At 40.1% G+C, this 26,302-nt stretch overlaps 1 protein-coding gene across 8 annotated transcripts in view; it reads right to left on the bottom strand.

Moving 5' to 3' along the window:
- Nucleotides 1-26,302, bottom strand: part of MEGF10 (multiple EGF like domains 10) — a 319,848-nt gene that overhangs the window by 142,525 nt on the left and 151,021 nt on the right. Inside the window, exon 1 of one of the 8 annotated variants that reach the window (XM_038552027.1) lies at nucleotides 24,172-24,292. The exons of the other annotated variants lie outside the window; for them this stretch is intronic. The gene's annotated coding sequence lies outside the window, so the exon portion shown is untranslated. Of the gene's footprint in view, nucleotides 1-24,171; nucleotides 24,293-26,302 lie in introns of those variants that run through there. 8 annotated transcript variants of the gene reach the window in all.

The raw sequence follows: 26,302 nt of genomic DNA, 5'->3' as shown, positions 1-26,302 counted from the left end.
AGGAATGGGAAGCCTACGTATTTGCACAGTCCCTCTCCCTGGAAGGTCCTTTGCAGTCATACATGCTGCTATAGTAGGAAGGATGATTACACTCATTCTGCCTCCATCACTGGCATGATAAGGGCCACCCATATGTCACCTGGTCTTCTAACTCTGGGTCATTACACTAACCCTCAATTTCTGAGATACTTACTATTAGGGCATGGCTGAGCAACCCAAGTGAAGCCTTCTTTCCCCCGAAGGCTATTTCTTACATATGAGGAAAATAATTTCTAGGGGGCCAAGATTTTAGAAAATTTTCCTATCAACTGCATCTGTCCAGATTCTATGAAGGACACACACACACACACACACACACAATCTCTCTCTCTCACACACACACACACACACACAGCATTCCTCTATTTTTTCATACTTCCTAACACGCCATATAATTTAGGTTTGTCACACTCATTTGGCTCCCAAAAGTTTCCAGGGCACTATGCCTATCTTGTGGTCCAAAAAGCTTTTATACTAAAAGGCATAAAAGAAAGTTAGAGTTGGAGGCCTTATGGGCTCCAATCAAAATCATAAAAGAAAGTTAGAGTTGGAGACCTTATGGGCTCCAATCAAAATCTTTCCTTTTTATGGAAGAAATAATTGGAGCCCCTAGTCATGGTGACTCATCTATATCACAGAGCTAGTTTGTGAATGGCCAACACCAAGAACCCAGAACTCAGGGCTCCTAATTACAGGTGAATCATCTTCACCCAGTGAAAAAGCCATAGTCTTTCTAAAACAACACTATATCGGCATGATGCAGCAAGAAATGCTTCCTGAAATGCAAATTCATTAAAAAGCTAGGTTCTCCAAATGACTAAGTGATTTCCTGGTCAAAACTGAGACTCTGAGTTAGAAAGTACAAAAGGTAAGGGCATCTGGGTGGCTCTGTGGGTTAAGTGTCTGACCCTTGATCTCAGCTCAGGTCTTGAGCTCATGGTCATGAAGTCAAGCCCTGCATTGGGCTCCATGCTGGGTGTGTCACCTACTTAAAAAAGAAGAAAGTACAAAAAGTGTTTCCACATTTATACTGTACAGATGTTTCAAATAATCAGGGACATTGCGACGCAACTGCCATTCTTCCCAGGGTTGCTCAATTCTGAACCACTAATCCAGACCAGGATGCAGAGTGACCACAGACATGGCTTGCAGCAGGCATGGCCGCAAAAGAGTCTGGACACTTTCATCCTTACGGTTTTAAGCCCACAGTCAAAGGCTTTGAAGATTTGAGGCAAAATGCAAGGCAATTGCTGGAGAAATACAAGTAGGCGGAAGAACATAATTATTCAAAGTTGCATTTGGCCAGGACATTAAGAAGAAAATACTTGGGTAGCCTTCCTTCCCACCTCCACTTCCTCACCAACTGCACATATATGCAAATATGAGAAGCCACAACCCAAATCCCAACTTTATGACTTAAAATAGGGCTTTGTTTTAGTAGATAAAGTACCACATGCTGAAGTAGCAACACCACTTCCTGTGGTATCTAGACAGATCTTTTATTCAAAAAGTGACCCTGTCTGACCCTGAATAATGGTTCAAGAACAATCTCATATTGAAAGGAAGTTAAAGGCCATTCTCCATACTGCTTCCTTCATTCACATTATCCATAACTCTCTCTTCTGATGTCCCTGTGTCTCTGTACTTGTCTTCCTCTGCCATTTTTAGGGTAATTCAGGATCTACATGCCGTGGGGACAGGAAAGTATAGCAACTAAGGTAAATTCTAGTCTGGTGCGGCGTCAAACTCTGATCACTATCAGGTCACTTATCCTCTCTGCTTTACTTCCCTTTCACAAGTATCAGCCAGGAAAGCAGCTTGAATGACAAGAAAACGTATAAAGAGAGTTATATTTTCCATTTGTCTTTCTTACAAACATCCAGAATTCCTAAGATTCATTGGCTTTTGTCTGAACATAGCTGTTAGCAGGAAGCTGATCAAAGACTTTTAATTTTACAAATGGTGATACTGTGGAGCAGAGATATTCAGTGTATGCCCAAGGTCACAAAGCTATTTCATAAATAGCTTCTCCTTAGGCTAATATTGGCCCAAAATTCAAGATCCTGTCAGTGTGTCTTGTGCAATATTATGAATTGCTGCACACAAAGATAATCAAGAAGTAATTACATTTTTTTCTTGTGGCTGATGCCACTCTTAATAGAATATAAATATACAAAATTTAAGTCCTAGGGTTCTTTATAAAAGTTTAACACTAAAATATTGATGAAATGTCCAATATTTTCATAAGGCAACTTATGAATGCTCCTTTTAATTTCAAAGAGGAAGAGCTCCCAATGATTATGCCTACTCAGTCTGTGCAACGATGGAGCAAATTAGACACAAGCCTCATAAAAGTTTTGCTAATGGCCATTGCAAAGGAGATGATGAAAGATAAATGGACATGCCCCCCAATTTTATCAGTGCAGTGATGCTTTTTGGGTTTCTCTGGTATCTTTGGTATCTTTAGCACCTAGCAAAGAGGAGGGTGACTGACTGACTGACTGACTGACTGAATGAATGAATGAATGAATAAAGTATAAATAGTCTAATATGAGGATTTGAATGAAAAATTAAAAAAAAAACATCTTGGCTCTAGCAAGACCTCTCTTGAGTCTATCAAGACATGGAATTAGTGGTGGCTCAGTCATGATCCTTTGGTTCAGGTCATGATCCTGGGGTCCTGAGTTCAAGTCCCACATCAGGTTCCCCATGGAAGCCTGCTTCTCCCTCTGCCTGTGTCTCTGCCTGTCTCTCTGTGTCTCTCATGAATAAATAAGTAAAATCTTTTTTAAAAATCTGGAATTCATAAATGAGATAAATAAAAATCTATTGAAAAATAGGTATTTCAAGTTATGAGTTTTTCAAGAACTAATAATTTTTATGTACCATGAGGCAGTTACACATCCCTCATGTACCTTAAATTACCATAAAAACACTTGCGTTTTTTTGTTTTTTAAAAGTTTCAGGGGAGGATTTTGACATTGTTAGTTTGAAATAGGGCGAGTTTTACAACATTTATGGGTATTTTGGTTTTTCCACTCTTATTTTCAGCCATGTATGCTTTACTTACTGGATATTAACTTTCATTAATTTATTTTTCATAATTTTCCAGGCATCAGTCAACGTTCTAGTGGCAAAACTGTTGCAAAAGTTGTCATCATCTCTTACCTTATTTATTTATTTACTTACTTATTTATTTATTTAATAAAAATGAATAGAGAGAGAGAGAGAATCTCCAGGAGACTCCTCACTGAGTGCAGAGCCCAACAAGGAGCTTGATCCCACGACCCTGAGATCATGACCTGAACTGAAATCGAGATTCGGTCATTTAACCAACGAGCCATCCAGGTGCCTCTTACCTCATGCATTTATAAGCTTTGTATATTCTAGGACGATTTTCCTTTTGTTGAAATATCATTTGACCACTTTGTCTACTTTGTAAAGTACTTTTATATTAATTTTCAGCCAGTGATGCCAACTATACCTACTAAGTATAATCCCACTCTTTTAAATGATCACTTTTACATTTTAATGAAGACTTCTATTAGGAATGAAGAAATGGCCAATTTTTGGTCGACTATTCCTGAAAGGATCATTAAGTTTTTAATCTCATTTTAACATTGAAATATGAAATAAAAAGTTGAGAAATATATGCCTCTGTCATTTATCATCCACTTTATTCGCTGTTCTAACCACAGCAATAAGCAGGTAGGTAGTATTGGTCCTTTAGTTTTACTTTTTATTGTAAAGATAAAGTAGGTTTTACTAATAGCAAGTTTAAAACCAAAGTCTAGAAAACTAACTTTTGAATAGCTTTTCAGTTTGATCGATTTATTCCTTTTACCAATCAACTTCCAATCGATCCTCCCTGCTGCCACCAATTCTGTCATAACACAAATCAGAATATCACATTTCTATATATAAAGGATTTTTAAAGATTTATTTATTTATTTTAGAGAGAGAGCAAGAGCAGGGGTGGGGGGAGTGGAGAGGCAAAGGAAGAGAGAATCTCAAGCAGACTCCAAGCCAAGTGTGGAGCCCAACCCGATGAGTCCCAGGGGCTCAATCTCACAGCCCTGAGATCATGACCTGAGCCAAAACTGAATCAGACACTTAACTGACTGTACCAGCCAGGTGCCTCTATACTTAAAAGTTTTTGAGAGCTTTCCTTTCCAGTAAAGCCCAAATTGGTATTCCTTCATTCAAAATAATGGAAGTCCAACCTTAATACCCAGAAAGTTCTCACTTGTATGTATCATTTCTATATACCACCTGAGCAGTGCCTGCTTACTTGACTTTCCCAGGTATCCTTCAAGAATCAAATGCTACTTCCTCTTAAAGTGCTCCCAGGCCAATCTAGACATCCCTCTATGTTCTCATACTCCTGGTGCATCCTGAGATGCAGACTAGTTCTTTGTCAGACTAGAAAGGCATGCTATTTTATTCATCACTTTCTTATTTATGTCTTCAGCAGCTGGTGAACACTTTCATGCCAAAATAATACACTGTTCACCTCTGCATGTTCTGCTACATATGAGGGACTCAATAACATTCTTGACTATTGACTTACTGAATAAATGAATGACCCATGGGAAAGACAAAGCTCAAAATACATAAATCAATTGTTCTGGATTTTGAAATATTTTTCTCATTATATAGAGGAAGAAATGGAAGGTCAAGATTGTCCCATTTAATTGCTATGCTATCTAACTCCAAAAGAAAATCCCAGAATCGAAACAAAATGATTATGATACTAGTGATTATAAATATAGAAAAACAATGAAAGCTTTGCTAGAAAAATATGTGGTTCAATTAGAGAAAAAAAATTATGTTGTTTCATAGGAGAATTCTATGGATACTTTCCAGGACTTAATTAGTAGTTATTCTGTAAATTCATTTAAAGGTTAAGGCTTTCTTTTCACTGGCATTCCTGTATTCCCAGGAAGTAGCTCTGCTCTAATATGGCTACCTTTAGTTATGATTCTTATGGACCTGGTATTCATCTCAGCTATGGACACAGTGAAGTGACCATGAGCATACACTGGAAGTAGCAAAGGGATGGTCCAGGATGGACTAGGAGTCAGGCAACAGAAGTAACAAAGGAAGGTACAGGAGTCAGGGGTAAAGGAGCAATGGAATAAACTTCTCAATGTCAACCTTTAACTATGCTAAGAAGAATAGTTGAGTACTCATGGTTGAAAAGCACAATTCCTAGAGTGCACAGTGCATCCTGGTATACAGACCCATCTCAGCAAACTTCATCAGAAAAACAATGTCTGGGAACACCCTAGAATGAACCTCCGATAATTAGCAGATTTTTCTAGTCTACAGTAACTACAGGACTGTCCTGTATCAATGTGTTAATGAAGTGTAATAAAAATACAATCCAGAGAAGAGAAAGAATATATCACAAGATGACTTAAAATATATGTTTGAAATATAGACAACAGGAAAAGGAAGGGATTCGTATCATTTTAAGTCTTATTATTGAGAAGTAACTAGGGTCTCTGATGGTCTTTGATGAGGGTCACAACATGAATGCAAGTAAAAGAACATTTTTATGGACTACAAATGTACATAAGTATTTGTACATTACCTAAATAAAGCAAGGAAATGAAAAGCACTAGTGGGCATAAAATGCATATGACATATAATGTTAAAAATAAAGAGACATTAATATTAAATATTAAACATTAAGGTTAAATAGTAAACATTAATATTTTAATATTAAATAATAATTATAAATAAATAAAATTATTTATAACAATATTAAAGTAATTACAGGTTTCATGGTAAATAACACCTCTGCTTTTAAGCAAATGCTAATAACTCTTTAAGAGCAGTTTGAACCAATGGACCTAAAGGTGTTTGAACTAAAGGCAAGAGTTTTGAAGTCTGCAGGGTTACAGGCCCAATTGATGACATTTTGTTTAATCTCTTTCCTTCTTCCATTCTTGCTCCTTTAAAAATGTCATTTCCCTTTTGCTTTTATTATAAATCCTCTTCTTTGACACTTTTTTAAAAAAATTTAAAATCTCTAATAGTAATATCTTAACTTTATCATAAATAATGGAAACTACAGGTAGCAGAATATAATCCAGTTTATGTTGACCCCATCACACTGAATAAATTCATTTCCTTCTTATGAAGAATCAGTTCCCATAAACTGCATCACTGTCATTTGTTCACGGTTTTAAACTTTCTAATCACCTCATTTGAAAAAGGAAAACTAAAACCTAATGGATTTAAACTGCCCATGAAGACCATCTCAATTGAAGAATCTGTGGAGGATGGAAATGGTTTCCTGCACAGATTATATTTTTCCTGCCCTGCTAATTTTCAAGGGTCTATGATTCATTTCTATAATTCCCTCGGGTCAACATGTAAGCCTCACTAAGTGTTTGAAATTCAAACCATTACATAGGCTTCCTGTCATCTTATTTCTCCCTCTGAAATAATTTATTCTCTCATTAAATATCTAGTTAATGATGTGTTGGGACCTAAGTAAAAATATGCTTTAGTCCTTTCACTAAAAACTGCATAGAAACCTCTGATGGAACCAGTTGTGCACATCCTTTATCTAATATGTGTTCATTCCCTGGGCTGCAGGTCATCTTTTGATGTAGCCCATTCCACCACCCCAACTAGACTAAAAAGCAAAGCACAAGTCTTGCTCTTGTCTTCTACTGCACTTGTCCTTGATTACCAGGTCTCTCCACATCTGTAAGAATATAACAGATGCTCAATAAATGGTCGTTAACTGAGCTAGATCAAAACTTGGGGCTACAGGACATAGAACATTCACATCATACCAAGCAGTGATCTCAGAGGTTGAAGGGCAATCAGGAGAATACATCTTGTGAATCATGGGCAGTTGATATGAGTCCAGAGGCTTGAGGCGAAAGACTGATAACTAAAGGTAGGATGGGAAACAAACACCTCAGTTGGGAACTCCAGGTAACTTTGAGAGACCATGCCACTAGGAGATGGCATTTTTGCTCAGGGCTGCTCTGAGTTGGCCAAGTTGCCACTTCATCTAAAAGGCCTATTCGTTAATTTATTGAAATATTTACCCAACAATGGAACTGACACTAAAACATGAGCTGTATTATCCCAGAAGATCTTGCTGTTTTTAGGAAAAACAGAAGAAAACAAACAAACAAACAAAAAAAAAAAACAGAAGAAAACTAATCTGAATCTAATTTAAAGAAAAGCTTAGCTTGGCCTGCAACTGAGTAATCCTGACAATAGTGTCTTTGAACCACGGGTCTTTCTTACTATACCTTTGTTGGTTTTTTGTTTGTTTGTTTTTGTCTTTTTTAGATATCTATTTATTCATTCATGTATTTATTTATTGAGAGAGAGAGAGAGAGAGTGTGTGTGTGTGTGTGTGTGTGAACAGGAGGAGGGACAGAGGAAGAGGGAAAGAACATCTCAAGCTGACTAAGCTGAGCCTGAGGCGGGGGCCGATTTCATGACCCTGGGATCATGACCTGAGCCAAAATCATGAGTCCAATGCTCAACCAACTGGGCCACTCAGGTGTCCCTGTATCTTTTTTTCTTAAGACAAATTTTAACATGGTAAAATTCTGAGTATAAACATGCCTATTTTCATATTTGGCAAGATCATATTTGACATCAATGATGGAAAATGTTGCCTATGTGGATAAAAGTGGTAAAAAATGGGGATCCCTGGGTGGCGCAGCGGTTTGGTGCCTGCCTTTGGCCTAGGGCGCGATCCTGGAGACCCAGGATCGATTCCCATGTCGGGCTCCCGGTGCATGGAGCCTGCTTCTCTCTGCCTGTGTCTCTGCCTCTCTTTCTCTCTCTGTGACTATCATAAATAAATAAAAATTAAAAATATATATATATTAAAAGTGGTAAAAAATGAATTACAAATATTAGGTATCAGTTGAATCAACAAATATGGAGTAACATTAAGGTTGGTACACCTTTACATGTATGTATATGTACAAATGTTAAATATATACAAATTAGGGGTGCCTGGGTGGCTCAGTTGGTTAAGCGTCTGTCTTCAGCTTGACTCATGATCCCAGGGTCCTGGGATAGAGCCCCACATCAGGCTTCCTGCTCAGCAGGTTGCCTGCTTCTCCCTCTCCCTTTGCAGCTCCCCCTGCTGGTTCTCTCTGTCTCAAATAAATAAATTAAATATTAAAACACACACAAATTACTTGCTCAGGGCTAATGGAACAAGTAGATCAAGTTTATGCTTCATTCATATAAGAATTGAGATTAAATCTTGATTATGCTCTTGAATCACCTGCTTTATGTGGGTCAGATTAAGAGCTAAACTTAAGAATATAGTGAACTAGAAATTCTCTTGGAAATATCCTGAAAGACTCAAATTACACATTAGGAGACAAGGAAATGAATCAATAACTTTAAAAAATGGATCCAGAAACTTTTCAAAACAGTTAAAACAAAATGTCTGCCCAAATCTCTATGCCAATGGCCACTCCGGATTAGAAACAAAAAAATTAACTCCAAGATATATATGCAGCTTCCAAATCTACACTATCTAATGAGCCATGTCAGAAATGAGCAGAGCACTTGGCTCTTTCCTGAGAGCACCACAATCACCATAGAACCCTCTCTGAACTATTCAGAAGAGCTCATGGGAAAGTTTCAAGCCACATTCTCTTACTATTAAGGACATATACTTTTTCTACCTGTCCCAGGTCATTAAACTCTTAGATTCATCTTTAATGATGAGCCAGACTCACGTTCATCATTATAAAAGAAGGAAAAACAACCTTAATGAAGACATTTGCCTTAGAAACTGCCACAATCAAAGACAGACCTTTTCAGATGTAATTAAATTTTTTTCCAAGATAATTTATCCTATTAAAATATGGTAATTTACCATGGTTTCAGGTTATCTGAAAGCTTTCTGAGATTGAAAACTGAAGTTAATTTCTTGCTATAAGCAGTATAATTTGAACCTAAGAGAATCAGGGGGCATTTTGCATTCACATAAGCACATAGAAGCTAAAACTGTTTATATGGAAGGAGACTTAAAGGTATCTGATTGTACCCCTGGAATCTTCAAATATACTTTGGTACCAGAGTGCAAAGGGCACCACAGAAAGAACAGAATCATCCTCCCCCAAAGAGGTCCAAACTTTCCCTGGCAGCACCCTTGGCTAATAGGGACTTAAGAAGAAAGCCCTTGTAGAGATGTCGTTTTTGACAATATCGGTAGGTCCAATTCAAAAATCAGCATGATTGGAGGTTTAATGAGGCACTTTGTTATTCCCTGAAATAAAAAAAAAGGAAAAATAGAGAGAGACAGAGTTCTTCAGGCTTAATTACCACATCTGTTATTAGGCACTTTACCGTGATTGACTGGAGTGTATGTCGGACACAGTGCCAAAAAAGCCTCCCCATAAAAGCAGCTTCTCGCTCGCTGCCTGAATGGCATCGGTCTCTGTTACAACCAGGATTTCCATGGCAAACAAGCAAAGCTTGGCACACATACACCCGGTGCCAGCTGAAGGCATTTTCTCCTGGTGCCACTTAAGCCGGTTGCAGGACCTAGTGGGCTTGCTCTGACTTCTGCTTCTCTCCCTCCTTCCAGCGCCACCACACTTCCCTGAAGCCCAGGACACACAAGCATAGTGGGCAGACCAGGGAGCAAGATGAAGCCATCAGGGGCTGAGCTGTGGTCTTGTTGGGATGCCTACTTGCAGACACTAAATTTAGGGATTATAATTCAGATATTCTGCCAGGTGGAAAGCATTTTCCAGCTTCAAACTAATTATGACATATGCAGCTAACAGCAACAGCAGCTAGGTGGTTTCTCAGGATTCCAGGCCACTGAATGTGACTTTAGGAATGTAGCATTTCGGTCTGTAATGTGCATATTAGAAAAACTTACTGCTGTCATTCCTTGTCCCCAGGAAAGCTAATCACTGATGCCTTTGAGTCTGTGCATGCAGGCAAGTATAGATCTACTCAAGAAGCTGCAGGTTATTTGAAAAGGGTTGCCTTTATAAAGTAGGCCGCCATTCAACTTTTTAAAGGTGCAAAACTCCAGACGCCCCCAACTCGAGCAACTGTGCAGGCAGCAGCCACGTGGGGACAATGACTGGCACAGGGAACCACTCTCCAGACCAGACCAATGGTAAAGCCAGGAATGTCATGGAAATCTCAAGCCTGAACACATGCTACATAGAGAAACACAACCATCACCTCATGCCGGTTGTCTGAAGTAAGCAACAGACCAATGCCACAGAAGTTGTGACAACAGTTGCGACATAAAGTATGGGAAAGTACTAAACACGATATCCTGTAAATACCTTCTTTTGAAACTGTCCAAAGAAGGTCCTTGAGGCGTTCTCCCTCTGGATGGAATTTGTTCCTCAAGGATGAGATTGTATAAATTTACAATGCACTCCTCAGTTGCTTTTCGATATCAAGCAATATCCGTGGCATTTCAGATGTGTGGCTACTGTTAAGAGTGATTTGTGCACAGAATCTAACCCCAAAATAATAATGAGCAACATATGAGAAATTGGCAAACAGGGAAAAGATAGAATTTCTGAGTTATTAGAAGAATCTTACTAGAATTTAATTTTAAAAAAGAGAAATATATGGTGTTTTCTAAAAAGGAATGAACAGGGGCATGTAGGTGGCTCAGTCAGTTAAGGGTCTGCCTTCAGCTCTGATCATGATCCCAGAGTCCTGGGATCTAGCCCTTGACAGGCTTCCTGCTTAGCAGGGAGTCTGCTTCTCCTCCCCATCTGACCCTCCCCCTTGCTCATGCTTTCTCTCTCTCTGTCTCAAATAAATAAATAAAATCTTAAAAAAATAGAAATAAATAAAAAGGAATGAACAAAAGCACTTATACACTTGGAGAAGTACATATGGAACAACTCTTTCAGTCTTTGGGATAGAGACTGGATGTCAGTGCCCTAGATCTAGGTTTGCTTTAGAGCTTGCCTAATTTTCAATAACCTTTACGTCCTGTGGAGGAAAGAAACAGCTTTAGGAAATATATTTCAGCCTTCTCAGACAAATGGCAGTCCAGTTTGGTGTCATACACTTCCTGCCAGTCATGATTACCAAAGGGCCCCCTCATATTCCCCAGACTTCCTAAATCTGGCCTTTCTCTTCGCAGCCCATATAATATACATGATTGAAGCTCTTTTCAAACCAAGCCTTTCCTTCATTTTCTCTTTTTTTTTTTCTATATCCACAAGTGAGTCTTTGTGATCCCTTGAGAAGAGAAGAAAGATGGGTAGAGCATGGTGAAAGTGAAGTCAACCAATTCTGAAATAAAATTAAGGCCTTCTGCAAACAAAAAAAGAGAGCCATTTCAAAGCAAAATTCCCTCAAAAGAAAAATTTCCACAAGTAATGATTTTTGTGGTAGTAAAGAGAAAGGAGTTACATGTTAATATATTTAAAAGCAAATTTGCAGTGGTATCTTGTGTACGATACCAAAAGCATAAGCAACAAACGAATAAAAAACCAGATGTATCGGGCTTCATAAAAATGAGAACCTTTGTGTATCAAAGACACCATTAACGGAGGGAGAGGCAACCCACACAGTGGAGAAAAATATTCACAAATCATCTATCTGATAAAAATCCATAACAGTAAAAAAAGTCACCTGTAATCAACAACAATAAAATAAGCAGCGTAATTTAAAAATGGGCAAAGGACTTGAACAGATATTCCTTTAAAGAAGATACAGTAATGGGCACTATATATAGGAAAAGATGTTCTGCATCACTAATAACTAGGGAAATGCCAATCAAAACCACAATGAAGGATTCCTGGGTGGCTCAGTGGTTTGGTGCCTGCCTTCAGCCTGGGGCATGATCCTGGAGTTCCAGGATGGAGTCCCACATCAGGCTCCCTGCATGGAGCCTGCTTCTCCCTCTACGTGTGTCTCTGCCTCTCTCTCTCTCTCTCTCTCTGTCTCTCTCATGAATAAATAAATAAAATCTTTAAAAAAAAACAAAAACTAAAACAAAACCACAATGAGACAGTACACTCCCATTTAATGGCTATTATCAAAACACAAAACAAACAAAACCCCCAAAATGACAAGTACTGATGAGGATGTAGAGAACTTGCAATCCTGTGCTTTGTTGGTGAACATGTAAAATATTGCAGCTGCTGTGGAAAACAGTATGGTGGTTCCTCAAAAAATTAAAACATGAGATTACCACATGATACAGCAATTCTACTTCTGGGCATATATTCAAAAAGAATTGAAAGCAAGGATTCGCACAGATTTGTACATCAAGATTCACAGCAGCTTTATTCCTAATACCCCAAAAATGGAAACAACACAAATGTCTATTGATCGATAAATGGATAAATAAAATGTGGCGTGTTCATATGATGTTATATTATTGAGCCGTAAAAAGGAAGAGATTCTGACATGTGCTACAACAAGGATGGACCTTGAAGACATTATGCTAAGTAAACCAAGTCAAAATGACAAATAGTGTGGGGCCCCTGGGTGGCTCAGTTGGCTGAGCCACTGACTCTTAATTTTGGCTCAGGTCATGAGCTCAGGACTGTGAGATTAAGCCCCATGACAGGCTGTATGCTGGGAATAGAATCTGCTTAAGATTCTCCCTCCCCCTCTCCCTCTGCTCCTCCCCGCCTGCGACCCTGCTCTCTCTCTCTCTCTCAAAATAAATAAGTAAAATCTTAAAAAAAAAAAAAAAGGACAAATATTATATAACTCTACTTATATGAGGTATCTAGAGTGGTTGGATTCATAGAGTCAGAACATGGAGGGGTGGTTGCCGGGGCGGGAGGCAAAGGGGAATGGAGAGTTGCTATCTATTGGGTACAGTTTCAGTTTGGGAAGATGAAAGAGTTCTGGACATAGATGGTGGTGATGGTTGCCCATATGTGTGAATATACTTAATGCTGCAGAACTCTACACTTAAAAAGGGTTACATGTTAAGTTAATACAATTAAAAAGAAAGAAAGAAAGAAAGAAATATCTAGAGTAAGCCAAGTTCTAAGGAGTAACAGATGTCTGCCCAAGAGATAGGTGACTCCCATTCGCTTCTTTTTATTATCCATCTGCATGATGAAAACAAACATTCACACATTCTTCCATGGCTCAAGCATGGGCCTGTAATCTGGTAGCAAGAACCCGAAGCAAATGTCAGCAAGTGTAGTAACAACAGTATGATCCTCTGTTGGCCCCAGACCCATCACCGCTTCCTCCCGGGCCAGAACATCACCTCTCTGCTCTCCCAGAGAGCTTGTAAAACAGATGACAATTCCTCCAGAACCCAGACCCTGAAACCAAAATCGCACCGTCTGACCATCTCCTAACTTTAAGCAAATGGAAGGAGACTAAAAGGCATCAAACACCTCCAAGTCACCGTGCCCTGTCAGAAGCTCGACTCTCTGCTACTTGTTGGCCTCAATTCTGAATCGATTGTTTGACTTGGAATGAACACTCTTAGAGATCTGGACTCGCGTGTGCTTCTTACTTTCTCAGAGAAGTTCTAAGGAATTTGAGGTTTCAGAGGAATTTGTCTTCCTCAATTTCAATTCTAAATTCTTCACCTTGGATTTTCTGGGTCACAACGAAATTGCTTTGCTTTTGGGGTTTTATTTTCCCACCCCTCTAACTGCTAATGAACAGTTAAGGTCACACAGAACAATACAGAAGGCAGATCTCAATCCCTCCTGGCAGGTACTCCTCAGACCAGTTGTTATTTAGAATACCTAGAGGGAGAAAAGAGCTTAAAAGATCAAGTCACGCTGCACTTCCCCCACAAAGCAGTTCACAGCTGTACCACAGCTTCTGAGCAACTGCTCTCTGAGGAGACAGCAAGACTTCTGTTGTCCTGCAGGGTCCGCTCAGGTCACCATATGCGGCATGGATTAGAGAGTCCTGGTCCTCTGTTACCAAGTGGGGCGAACTGGCCTTTCCATGCCACCCTCCCAAACTGAGGCTCTGTGCCATCACCTGACCCTTTTCAGTCTGTCTTAGGGAACAGGAGCAGACAACAGACTTCACAAAATGTGTAAAAGTTAACTTTTTTTTTTTTTTTAATTTGTGTGTAAGTTTTTAAATTAAAAGAGAGAGAACAATTCATTTTTCCATGGAGTGGAAGGAAATGTATCCATCACGGAGAGGAGAAGTTTGGACTTGGTCTGAAGTTAGCTGAATTTTGAGACTTAACTAAAGTTACGCTTTAAGAAGAAAGTATCCCCCATGCATTGGTCAGGGGCTGTGCCCTAACCATGAGCCAAAACAGAGGAAGAGCCCCCCGGGGGAAAACAGCTGTCCCAAAACTCAAATGCAGCATCTGCGATCCACAGAAGGGAGCAGAAAGGGGAAGCTCTTTCTGTCACGCATTTGTGCTTCTTGCATTTGGTGTCTGGCCCCATGGCCACGCCAGGCGGCCACTCCAGTGAAACTGTGGCTCTGCTTGAGAGGCGGTGGCAGTGAGCCTTCATGACGTAGAGAAACTGAAGGGAATCCATTTTAGAAAGGCTCCATCTCTACTGTTTTTCCACTAGGCCCTGTTTACTCACGACCCATATTTTGCCTTTGAATAAGCCAAAGAAGCTATGTTCCCATTTCGAGGAGAAGCAAGAAAGTTAGTTATTCTGAGTTTTGTCCCCAGATACTTGGTAACATCCAAGAGCCAGATCCCAAACATGTTCCAGGATGTTAGCTTCAAAGAAACCTTGGGTGATGCTGGCATCAATACCCCCACCTTTGGTAGTTTATGGAATAATACCTATTGTTCACCTGACATTCACCTTTGATGGACCCTACCGTGGGTTCCTGGAGGAACACGTGCCCTAGATCATTCCTTAATACAAACTCCTAACCCCAAGGAGTGACAAGACTCATTCTCCTTTCATTTCTGAGTCTCCCAGACACTGTCTGCTGTTCTCTACTGGTCCCTGACACTATACAATAAACTGTTTTCCATTTTCTCTGGCTCACATCTCATTTTCAACCTGTGTGAAGCCAAGGACCACCTTGGCTGGCCTTGGGGGACCCTCCCCTGGGTTCCTGGACCCAGCCTGCCTACATCACTCACCTACCCTATTCTCACCTACCCAACTCAGCAGCACCCACATACTCCAGACATGGACCCAGAGACTTCCTAGTCACGTTCATGCATTCAGAACAGGCCTTCTAACTTCCCCATCTGATAAATAAGGAAACATATACAGAAGAGGTTTTTTAGCTGCTGAAGATCAAACCAAGGAATGACTAGATCTCAAGACAAGATCCTTAGTCTCCAGATGAGCTACTCCTTCCACCACTGGGGCTACCTACTGGAGTTATAGTGGGGAAAGTACGCTCTCTCACTCAAGAAACATTTCTTTGTTTCACTGCAGAGCACGCTAAAAAATTTAAAATGTGATGGATTCTGTGACATCTGTATCACTTTCAATGCTTTTCTTTGGCACCAGGATTAGAAAACACAAACATTTACCTCAAATTGATACAGTTCTAGTTGTGGGCTGCTACACTCATGGGTAGTGCTGGTGTTTCATACTTGGGGGATTTTGCCAACCTCCCACAACACAGCACAAAACACACTGAAAGTAAAACTTGAACTGAATCAATGGAGTGAAACTCCCCAAAAGTCGATCTCCCCTTCAGTCATTTTGGTTCATCTCGACTTCTTTCCTCAACTGTGGGCTCCCCACTGGGCCTTCAGTGATCATTCTGAGGTCTGACACTGACCACCCACAAGCATCTTCACTTTCCCTAGCCACTCAGCAGCCAACAATTGCTAGGCCAAAAGAGAATGATCGGGAAGGCCACTGGCCACTGCACACAGCTCCTTTTTTGTGTGGGTACAGTGGCCAGAGCCAGGCAGAGGCCTGGTCATCTCCCCACATCTCAGAGAGCATGCCGAAGAAGAAATGGTACAGTGGTCCCCAGCATTCACTCAAGGGGGTTTGCTCTGCCAGAGGTCTTACTTGTGATGGATCCTAAGCAGAGATTGGGAAGGGTCTTACTTGTAATGGATCCTAGGCAGAGATTGGGAAGCTGCTTCTCTTTTAAAGAACTGGTTCTTTGAAATCAGTGACAAAATTTGCCTGGGCTTCACAGTCGTTTCTTTACTCACTGACACTTTGTTGTGAAAATCTTCCTGTCAGGCCTTGGTTGCCATCCTTCTCGGCCATAGAGCCTGACACATGCACCATCAAAGCAGAGAACACGTCAGCCCCTAACAGATAAAAACACTGTGGTCTCCCATATGTGCCAGTGAATAAATCTGCACACCACTGGACCCTAATTTCATGATTCCATTTCTGCAAGTAGTTACAACCTGGTAAAAAAATGAAAAATGCTCTTCCAAATTCTCTGGCTAGATAAGAGTTTCCTTAGGTCGAACTATAAGAAATCTTTCTTGGATAGAGAGTTAATACTTCTCTGTCCACCACCACACTCGAACTCTGGACAAATTCAGAAAGATCAGAGTTTGGTCCCCGAGGGAGAGGGCTACACATAAGCACATGTTCGAAATTTTAAAAGCAAATTGAGGGGATCACTTTCAGAAGATCTCTGGATTTCATAACAATACAATATCCCCAACCAAAGACAGTTATGCTGGAAGGTGACAATTGGACCCAGAGGGTTACCTTATGGAATGATCACAACCATAATAATTAAACTCTACAGAAGCAATGGGCTGTGGGGAGGCCCTCCGAATGGTCCCCAGTGGCTGCACAAACAAAACTCCAAAGCATCATTTACATACTGCCTTGAAAGAAAGGCAAGGATTTTTTTTTCCCTAGCACTAGCTTGGCAGAGCTCCACCTCATAAGCTTTTTTGTTTTTGCTTTTGAACCGTGGAAGAAAAATGCCTTTGCTGCAGGCAGGTCTTCACCAAAATAAAAGTAAACCATCTGGCCAGCTCTCCTGAGGAAGCCTCTGCACCTGAATCCATGGCTGGGCTAGATGGAATTATCACCTTTCCTGGAGGAGGACCTCTTCTCCCTGGTGTGAGGAACCACCTCGCCTCTCTTAGCCAGTGCTGCCTTGCTAGCTCAGGGCCTCCATTACTTACCTTCTCACAGAGTCTCCCCACTACTTCCCCAGGAGCTAGGGGGCCAACTGTTCACTGCACATAAGCACTTCTACTGGAGGAAAGATAGGGTACCTTGGGGAAGTTTTAAGCAAGCAGTGATGTTCCCTTGCAGTCTTGCTGGTATATGGCAGGTGACAAAGTCAAGATTATCCATGTGAGTGAAGGTTGGGAGTGTGGGTCAGGCTCACTGTTTCATGTGATTCTTACATCTCTGTAGTTCTGAATCATCTTGAAATTAATCAGATACACAAAGATTTAAGTTCCTAGCCTATTTTTTTTTTTTTTGAAGAAGAAGAAAATAGAAAAAGTCAGCATGTCCTGGTCTGTTCAGACAGTCATACCAAAACACCACAGACTGGGTGACTTAACAGAAATTGATTTCTCATAGTTGTGCATGCCAGGAAGTCCAAGAACAAAAACAAGGCACTGGCCAGTTCAAGTTTCTGGTAAGAGCTCCCCTCCTGACTCACAGATGGCCTCTTCCCTCTCTTCTTAGACAATGAAAAGAAGATGCTCTGGTGTCTCTTCCTCTTCCCTAGAAAGCCATCAGCTCTATTGGATTAGAGTCCCACATTATAACCCCGTTTCACCTTTATCACCTCCTCATAGGCCCTATGTCCAAATATGGTCACACTGAAGGACAAGGCTTCCATATATGAATTTTGGGAGATACATTTCAGTCCATAGTATTATGCTTGACCATTTGGGAACTGAAAGGTAATTAATACAGGTCCTATGTGCTCAAGAAAATTAAATGCTAGACTCTATTTATTCTAGAAATTGAAGGGCCCTCAAAGTTTATGCAGTCTCTTCCCATAAGCTCCAAGGATTCCTCCCAGATACACTCCAAAAATGTGCCTCCTGAAGAGGTGGTTGGCTATTTTACTCTGCTTCACAAAAAGAGAGAGGCACAGAGATTTGAGGTGGTCTGTGGCACTGATTATGAGATAACACAGAGGAATTATATTCAAACTGTGGCTGAGTCTCCAAAGGAAGTTTTGAGGTGCTAACGTCTACAATCACCTGACTCCTAACAATGACAGGGCAGTACTTCTCAGGCCAACATGTTTATAAAGGCTTCTCGATTCAGAAGATAGGAGGATTATTATCTGGAAGCTTGTCCCCAAGCCAAGATCAGGACGGTAGTTGGTGAGAGAGGGGAACTTTGTTTTTTCCTGAAGTATGAAGGCAGAGTTTGTACATTAATTAATTTGACAAGGTCAATATCCAAAATAGTACCCCATCTTAAAGACCTCAGACTCATGGGCTGCCTGGGTGGCTCAGCAGTTGAGCGCCTGCCTTCGGCCCAGGGTGTGATCCTGTAGTTCCAGGATTGAGTCCTACATTGGGCTCCCTGCACGGGGCCCACTTCTCTCTCGCCTGTGTCTCTGCCTCTCTCTCTCTCTCTCTCTCTCTGAATGAATGAATGAATGAATGAATAAATAAATAAATAAATAAATAAATAAATAAATCTTTAAAAGAATAAAGACCTAGACCCAAGATGCCCTGCACCAGGTCTCTGCAAATGCCTCCCTGGAATTAAAAAGAGAAGTGATCTTAATCAATAAATCCTTGAGTTGAAATTAATCAGATACAAATAAACAAATAAAACTTACTGAGCATTTATTATATGCCATATACAGTCTTTTACATTCATTACATCAGTTAATCCTCATAACAGGTCCATGAAAGAGCTACCATCATTACTCTCACTTAATTGATAAAGAAACTGAACTCTAGAGTAAGTGGTGCAGGGTCATACATCTAGTACATATTGGGATAAACCAGGATTTAAAACCAGGAAGTCTGGTTCTAGAACCCACAGTCTAACCCACTACATTATAGCACAATTGGGCCTTAGTTTTTCAAGTACCTTTTTTCACTGGACATAGCAGTCGGTGCTTGAAATGTGTACTAGGATGCAAACTCAGGAGGGTAGGAACCTTGTTTATCTTAGGTAACACCCCTTTCCTACCAAGGAAAAATCACATGGAAGGTAACAGGTGCTCAACAAATGTTTATTGGATAAATAAATAACAGATTATGTTAGATTTAATTAAATTAGCACTATTCTCCTCATTGTCTTCCCATTTTAATGTGATTTTCTACTCCTATCATCACTGGTAATCTTTCACTATCCACTGCCAGTTGAATTTAAGCAGCTTCCAAAGATTTTCCAACTTGGCTCCAACCTACATGTCTGACCTCATATGTTGATGCTCCATTATAAAACACTCCACTCTAGGCACCCCTGCCTGTCCCTGCCCCTGCCCCTCCCGCTCTGACCCTGGTGGTGTGCCTTTCTACCAACTGGGATAGTCTCTCAGTCTTCTTTGATTATATGAACCTCACTTAGCTTTCAAAGTCCAGTCTTCTCTCATCACCAAAGTCAGTGATTTCTCCTTCTCCTAAGAAGTACTCACTTGGAATCTATCACCTGTTTCTTCAACCTTTCCTGTCTTCACAAATAGACAGAGGGCAGGAGCCATGCTTTGTCATTTTGCTCTTCTCCCCAACATACAGTAAAAGCTGGACTCAGACACATCAAGAGCAGAGATTGACTGACTGATGCAGATACATCCCATCTAAATGTAAAACACCTACTGATGTGTTTTCTTTTAAATAAAAATCAAAAAAATTTCAGTGAGGTAAAATTCACATGACCTAGAATTCTTCATTTTAACCACACTATGTAAACATCACCATTACCTAGTTCTAGAACATTTTCATCACCCCAGAAGGAAACCCCATACCAATGATATAACCACTCCCCATTTCCTCCTCTCCTGGCCCCTGACAACCACTAATCTATTTTCTGGCTCTATGGATTTGCCAATTCTGGACACTTCATATAAATAGGATTATATAGTATGTGATCATTTGTATCTGGTGCCTTTCACTTAGCATCATGTTTTCAAGGTTTATCCATATCCTTGATAGCACGTATCCTATTTCATTCTTAATGAATGAGTAATATTCCATTGTATGGATATATGACATTTTCTTCATCCAGTCTCCAGTCAATAGTCAGTGGAAATTTGGGTTGTTTTCATCTTGTGGTTATTGTAAATAATACTGATATAACCATTTGTGTACAAGTTTTTATTGGAACACATTTTTTAAAAAGATTTATTTATTTATTTCAGAGAGAGAGCACATGCACAGTGGGGAGAGGCAGAGGGAGAGGGAGAGAGAGTCTGAGCAGATTACTCGCTAAGCAGAGAGCCCCATGTGAAGCTCGATCTCACCACCCTAAGATCACAACCTGAGCTGAAACCAAGAGTCAGAGGCTCAACCAATTCTGCCACCCAGGCGTCCTGGAATACTTTCTTTCTGCTGAGAAAGAACAAATTCATTAACTAAAAGCCTCATCCTGATTCCATAGTAGGTATAAAACTATCCTTTAAAAAAAAAAAAAACTATCCTTTTAGTATAATACTATCTTCATTTAAAAATATTCATGCCTGTGAGTAAATTGAACTGTCATATTTTAGAATATTTTAAATTTCTTATAGCTTATATTTTTGTGTTAGGAACTATTTTCTAACTTTTGTATTTAATTAATAGGATCTTACTTAAGCCCTTGGATGATTCTTTCATAAAAGACATAAGCAAACCTTACTCCTGTTAATTATTCCCTATTTTAACATTATTCGATAATAATAACTAATACTGACTAAGTACTTACTACGTGTCTACCCCTAGGCTAAACCTAACTCTCTTCTGGGTACATACTGTTCGCATTTCCCAGGTAATGGAAAGAGGCTTGGAGAGCTTACGTAGCCTGCCCAAGGTCATGAAGGTCCAAGGGGGTAGAGACGAGATCCTGAGCCAGGTTGTCACATGTCATATGGCAAATCAGAAGGCCAGCCAGGACTAGACCCAGACCAAAAATTTTGTCTCTTAATTCATTACTTTGATCCCATGTGTTTGTGTAAATCAACAGTTAGCCTTCAAGTCTATTACCTAAAGGGAGTGTACAAAATGGATACACAGACATCTCACAGATGTGCTAGAACCATTTCAAAGCCAACAACTCCAAATTCTCCTTCAAAACAAAATCTCCAAAAAAAAAAAAACAAAACAAAACAAAACAAAAACAAAACAAAATCTCCTGTTTTCTCTGAGTCTACTAGCTCCACATTGTAACAGCAAGTTAGAATGTTCTACAGCTATGATGACCTGCATTGGTGATAGCTGATATCCTTTAGTTAGAAATGGCACCACAAGCAGCTCTTATGCCAGAAGCATCTTTTTGCTTATGAGGATGCTCCACTTTCAAATGTGTCACTTCTGGAGCTCACTGTGGTGCTCAGGAGGTGATGGCAGAAATAAGCAAGAGAGAGGAGCCTAAGACCTCACTCCTTCTACCAGTTTGCCTCAGTTAGCAAAATGGGAGAAAAAAAATAAATGCATTCCAATATTAGACTTTAGCAAAGGTGTTGTCTAAAGATTAAGGAAAAATATATATAATCTACAGTCTTTCTCTGATTTTTCCTGATAGATTACAATGAAGGAAGTGAATAGTGGGAATGAGATTTGTTAGTTGGCCAACTTGGAGAGGAGTGCTTGTGTTTTAGATTTTCAAGAATAGGACTAGCACTGTTGATTTCTTAGGCACTGGATTTGCTGCCTAGAAAAGTAAAAACATCAACTATGCTGCTGGTCCACTGCTTTCTGACACAGGGCTCTACAGCTATGGAAGGAAGGGCAAATTAATGGATATTTAAAGCTCCAAGCCTTCCCAGTTCCACCAAGATCCAAATTATATGACAGTTGGGGTTGCCAGAGTTTCCCGTTTTCTTTTCTTTTTAAGATTTTTTTATTTATTCATGAGAGACAGAGAGAGAGAGAGAGAGGCAGTGACACAGGCAGAGGGAGAAGCAGGCTCCACACAGGGAGCCCAATGCGGGACTCCATCCCTGGACTCCAGGATCACGCCCTGGGCCAAAGGCAGGCGCTAAATCACTGAGCCGCTGAGCCACCCAGGGATCCCGGAGTTTACTGTTTTCTATCACTCCTATACAGCTTTAATTCTATACTATTATGCTTTAAAATTTTTTTAGTTTTTTATTTGATATAAAATCCATACAAAAAAGGACACAAAATTCAACAGCTCAACACATTTTCACAAAATGAACACACACATAACTGACACACTTAATAAACAGAACAACATTTGCATTTCAGAAGCCCTCCTTGGGGCAGGGTTTAATTCTGACACTAAACAAAGTCCCAGTAAACATCCTGTGCCTTAAAAAAAAAAAGCATTTAGAGCTACTTGGGACACAACCACAATAAAAGACGTCATATCTCTTCCTATTTTTTCAACAAAAGCTGCATCAACACAGAACTTTAAGTAGAGCACAGGTACCCATCCCCATCCCTCAGAGCACTGAGGAACAAGCCTCTCCAAATCACAGGGATGGAGCCTAATGACAATGAAGGGAAAATTAATTAGCTAATCAGGAGCATGTTTAACACAATCCTTTTGCCACCTGCAAAGAACAGTCTTCTCTTCCCCTTCTCCACTTCAAAGGCACCTACATCACTGGTAAAACCAAATATCCACTCAATAAAGTATAAACAAACTGTAAGAGGAGGGAGAACAGAAATATAATGAAGAAAATAAAGCCACTTGCCTCGCTGCAATCCACTTACTTCTCCTTCTTTAATGGATTTACAATGATAGTTAGTTATCATCAAGGTGCAATGACAGACTTAATTATAAGGAGTTCTAAGTGACCTCAGGAAAATCATATATTGCCCTCTCCTGGGTACAAACCTCCTTAAGCCTAATCCTCCCAGTTAGGAAACCTCTTATCTCAGAGACAAAAAGATTCCTACTGGCCAAGGAGCACCAGCTGCTTGAACACTCTTTGTAAATGGGCTCTCCACAGCCCACGCCATCCAGAAAAGGCTTTCCCCATTTCACCTCACTCAAGGCTACATTCTGTGACTAACTAAAAAAAAGAAAGAAAGAAAAAATAGCCACCTACAAATATCCACAGGAACCAGGGACTAATTTTCCTTTCGAAGGAAACTCAGAGTCAAAGGCTGAATGAATGACATACTTTTTCATAAAGGGAGTAATCAGGCTAAATGAGCAGTCCTGTGCAATAAGTTCGTGACCTTGCTGAGGCTATGACCTTGAATTTGAATCCTGGGACACAAAGAATGTAGCCAATTGTTGAACACTGGATTAGGTCTTTACAGGAAGTTTGCAAGCCTTTCCATCCGGGGCTAGAATCCAGTTTGGAAGTTGGGGGTGAGGGGAGATATCAAAATGATATCAAGGAATCCCCCAATATCATAACTGTCCAAATAGATCAATAATTTTCTTTTTTCTTTTATATTTTAAAGATGTTATTTAGATATTCATGAGAGACACAGAGAGAGGCAGAGACATAGGCAGAGGGAAAAGCAGGCTTCCCGTGAGGAGCCTGATGCAGAACTCGATTCCAGAACCCTGGGATCACAACCCAAGCCCAAGGCAGACAGACACTCAACCACTGAGACACCCAGGTGTGCCTAGATCAATAATTTTCTTTTTTTTTTTTTTTTTTTTTTTTTTTTTTTGATCAATAATTTTCTAATGGAATTAACTGTATCTCAATCTCAAAAAAGAAAAAGAAAAAACTTCTCAATTTCAAATCTTATATCTGAATCTAGACTTGGAAGCATTATGAACACATCGTGATATATATATAGTGTATATATATATATATATATATACATTAACCACACCCTGGAACAAAGAATCATTCTATGAGGTCATAGGGCTTGATTTATGCTTTCAGATCAAAAACCTGTTTTTGATAAACCTGGAGAAAAGAGGCAGAGAAATGTGCCTTTGCATGGGCAGAGAGGTCTTTTTTATTTTTAAAATTAATAAAACCCTACAATAAGTCAGGGGAACAAACTCAGAAACAATTCTTCATTGGCCAAATATCAACTGGGAGTTCTAACAGACTAGTTCCCCTAACACCATGTCTCATGCTCCCAAACCAGATTAATGATGCTTCCACAGAATTACTTTCTTCCTTCCCAAATCCTACCTCAGACACATTGCTGCAAGTAGTTTAACTGTGAAAGGCCTTGACCTCCTTTCTTTGTCTCTCCGATTCAAGTGTGTCTGTTTCCTTGGGGCTACCAAGCTCAGTTGGATGGCTGGCCAGAGCAGAATGTAGCATCAGCCAACGCGGGAACAATGGGCCCCTTTCTCTGGCTGTCACATGAACAGCGTTGTGTTACAGCCATTGTCCCTCCAAGAAGAGAGGGAAAGGCACGGGTTCTCACAGGCTAGCTATTTTCCGTGACCCCCTCTGACCGAGTCACTAAAATATTTTAAAAGGAGGAGGAAGAAAAAGAAAAAAAAGAGTTGTACCTTGTGAATGGAGCAATGGAGCCCTAACAAGGATTATGGTGCATCCATGGACCACCTGTATCAGAATACCTTGTCAAGAATACACATCTCTGGGCCCCACAACATACCTACTGTGTCCAAATCATTAGAGGGAAGCCAGTATCTGCTGGTTTTTCTCAGGCCTCTGTTTGAAAACAGGCTTGCACACAAGCCTTGCTAATCTCACTGAAGGCCTGAGTGTGCATATCTCTCTGTTCAAGAGAGGCACAGGAGATGGGGGATAGTTTATATCGTGGGTACAAAAATCTCAGTGAGGGGGAAACACCAGGAGAAGACAGGTTAGAATGATCAGAATGATCAGGGCACAAGGGACGTGGAGAATGAGGCCAGAAATTTAAAAAGAAATCTCTGGTCAAAAGGTAATAGGAATTTGAGGGTAGAGCCAGCAACAGAAACAAAGAGGGAGGTGCAGGAAAAGTTGCAGGAAGACTCAGAAGTAATCCGGCAGAGGCTGGAGCCTTCAGAAAAAGATGGATGGGAAGAAGTTCTCCAGCAGTGGTGTGGACAAAAAGATTTTCAAAAAACATACGGGTTTCATATTTTTTGTTTTAAATAATTTAATTAATAGTAACCAATAAAAACATGTGAAATTATTATAAGTAATATGTAATAATTCTAACAACAATTAATTATTTAATGGTTCAACAGCTTGAAGTTTTAAGATGTGAACTTCCTCCACCATCTGAAGCTTTAAAAGCCAGCAACTCAGAGCTACATGTTGGATGATATTTTACGGAAGTGAAAGAAATAAGAAGTGATATCTGTGTTTCAGTGGACAACTTCATGGGAAGAGATAGTACAGCAGCATGGCAAGACAATCTCAAAACTGAAGATCTTAAGGAAAAATATGAATTCAGATCCAGATGATGCCAGAAGAAACATAGGCCCTGACCCCACCCCACACCAAGAAGCCCCAGTTTTTGACTGAATTAGCAGTTTCCTCATTTCACAACTCCTCATGGAACGGGGCTCCATTTTTACGTGACTCCCAATAGATGCCCCAAACCACATCTGGTTTATATACTGGAATAGTAGCATTGTAATCTGAGGGGCTCCTCTGATGTACATCGTGCCATGGGAGAAGAATCTAGTACTAGAGCCCCCTGTGTGGTTACCATAAAATGATCCTCAAATGTTAACTCACCACTGCTGGAGAATGGTTGAGTCACTATTGCTTGAAGATGTCTTGTAAATGCCTGCAGCCGCATGTTTGTTGAGCTCATTTCCCTGTCTACAATGTGCCATAACTCAAATACTCTCTCTTCATTGGCCCCACTGTCTTTGATGAGCAAACCAAGCCATCTCTCTAGATTTAACTCTCAAAGAAGCTGCCCATTGGCCCTTACTGCCCATTGGCCCTTACTACACCTAGCTTCACCCAGCCAGTTGTATTTTTTAAATCTTTTTTTAAGGCAATTATCTCAGTAATTCCACATAATAATCATCTCCATGCCCTGTACACCTAATAAATAACTGATGGGCAAAAATAAAACTCTAATTTCTTTTTTAAAAGAACACAAAAGTCACATCTTGCCATGAATTCCGTGTCCAAAAACATAAAGTACCCTTCTGAAGCTATCGATGGAGGCAGATATTTTAAATTTTTCATTTTGATTGCAGAATTAATTCCCTGGGACCTCAAACAAAGATCTTTTACCTCTGTTTTGCTCCAGAAGGAAAAAAGGTAAATTTGTTTTTGATTTTCAATTTAACATAAAAAAAGTTTTTTTAAGGAAGACAAACATAATTGATTCTTTACCAGA

The sequence above is a fragment of the Canis lupus genome, chromosome 11, assembly GCF_011100685.1.
Source record: "Canis lupus familiaris isolate Mischka breed German Shepherd chromosome 11, alternate assembly UU_Cfam_GSD_1.0, whole genome shotgun sequence".
In the NCBI taxonomy this organism is placed as follows: domain Eukaryota; kingdom Metazoa; phylum Chordata; class Mammalia; order Carnivora; family Canidae; genus Canis; species Canis lupus.
Note: the sequence above shows the minus strand (reverse complement) of the source record. Positions and strands in the feature narration are given on the sequence as shown.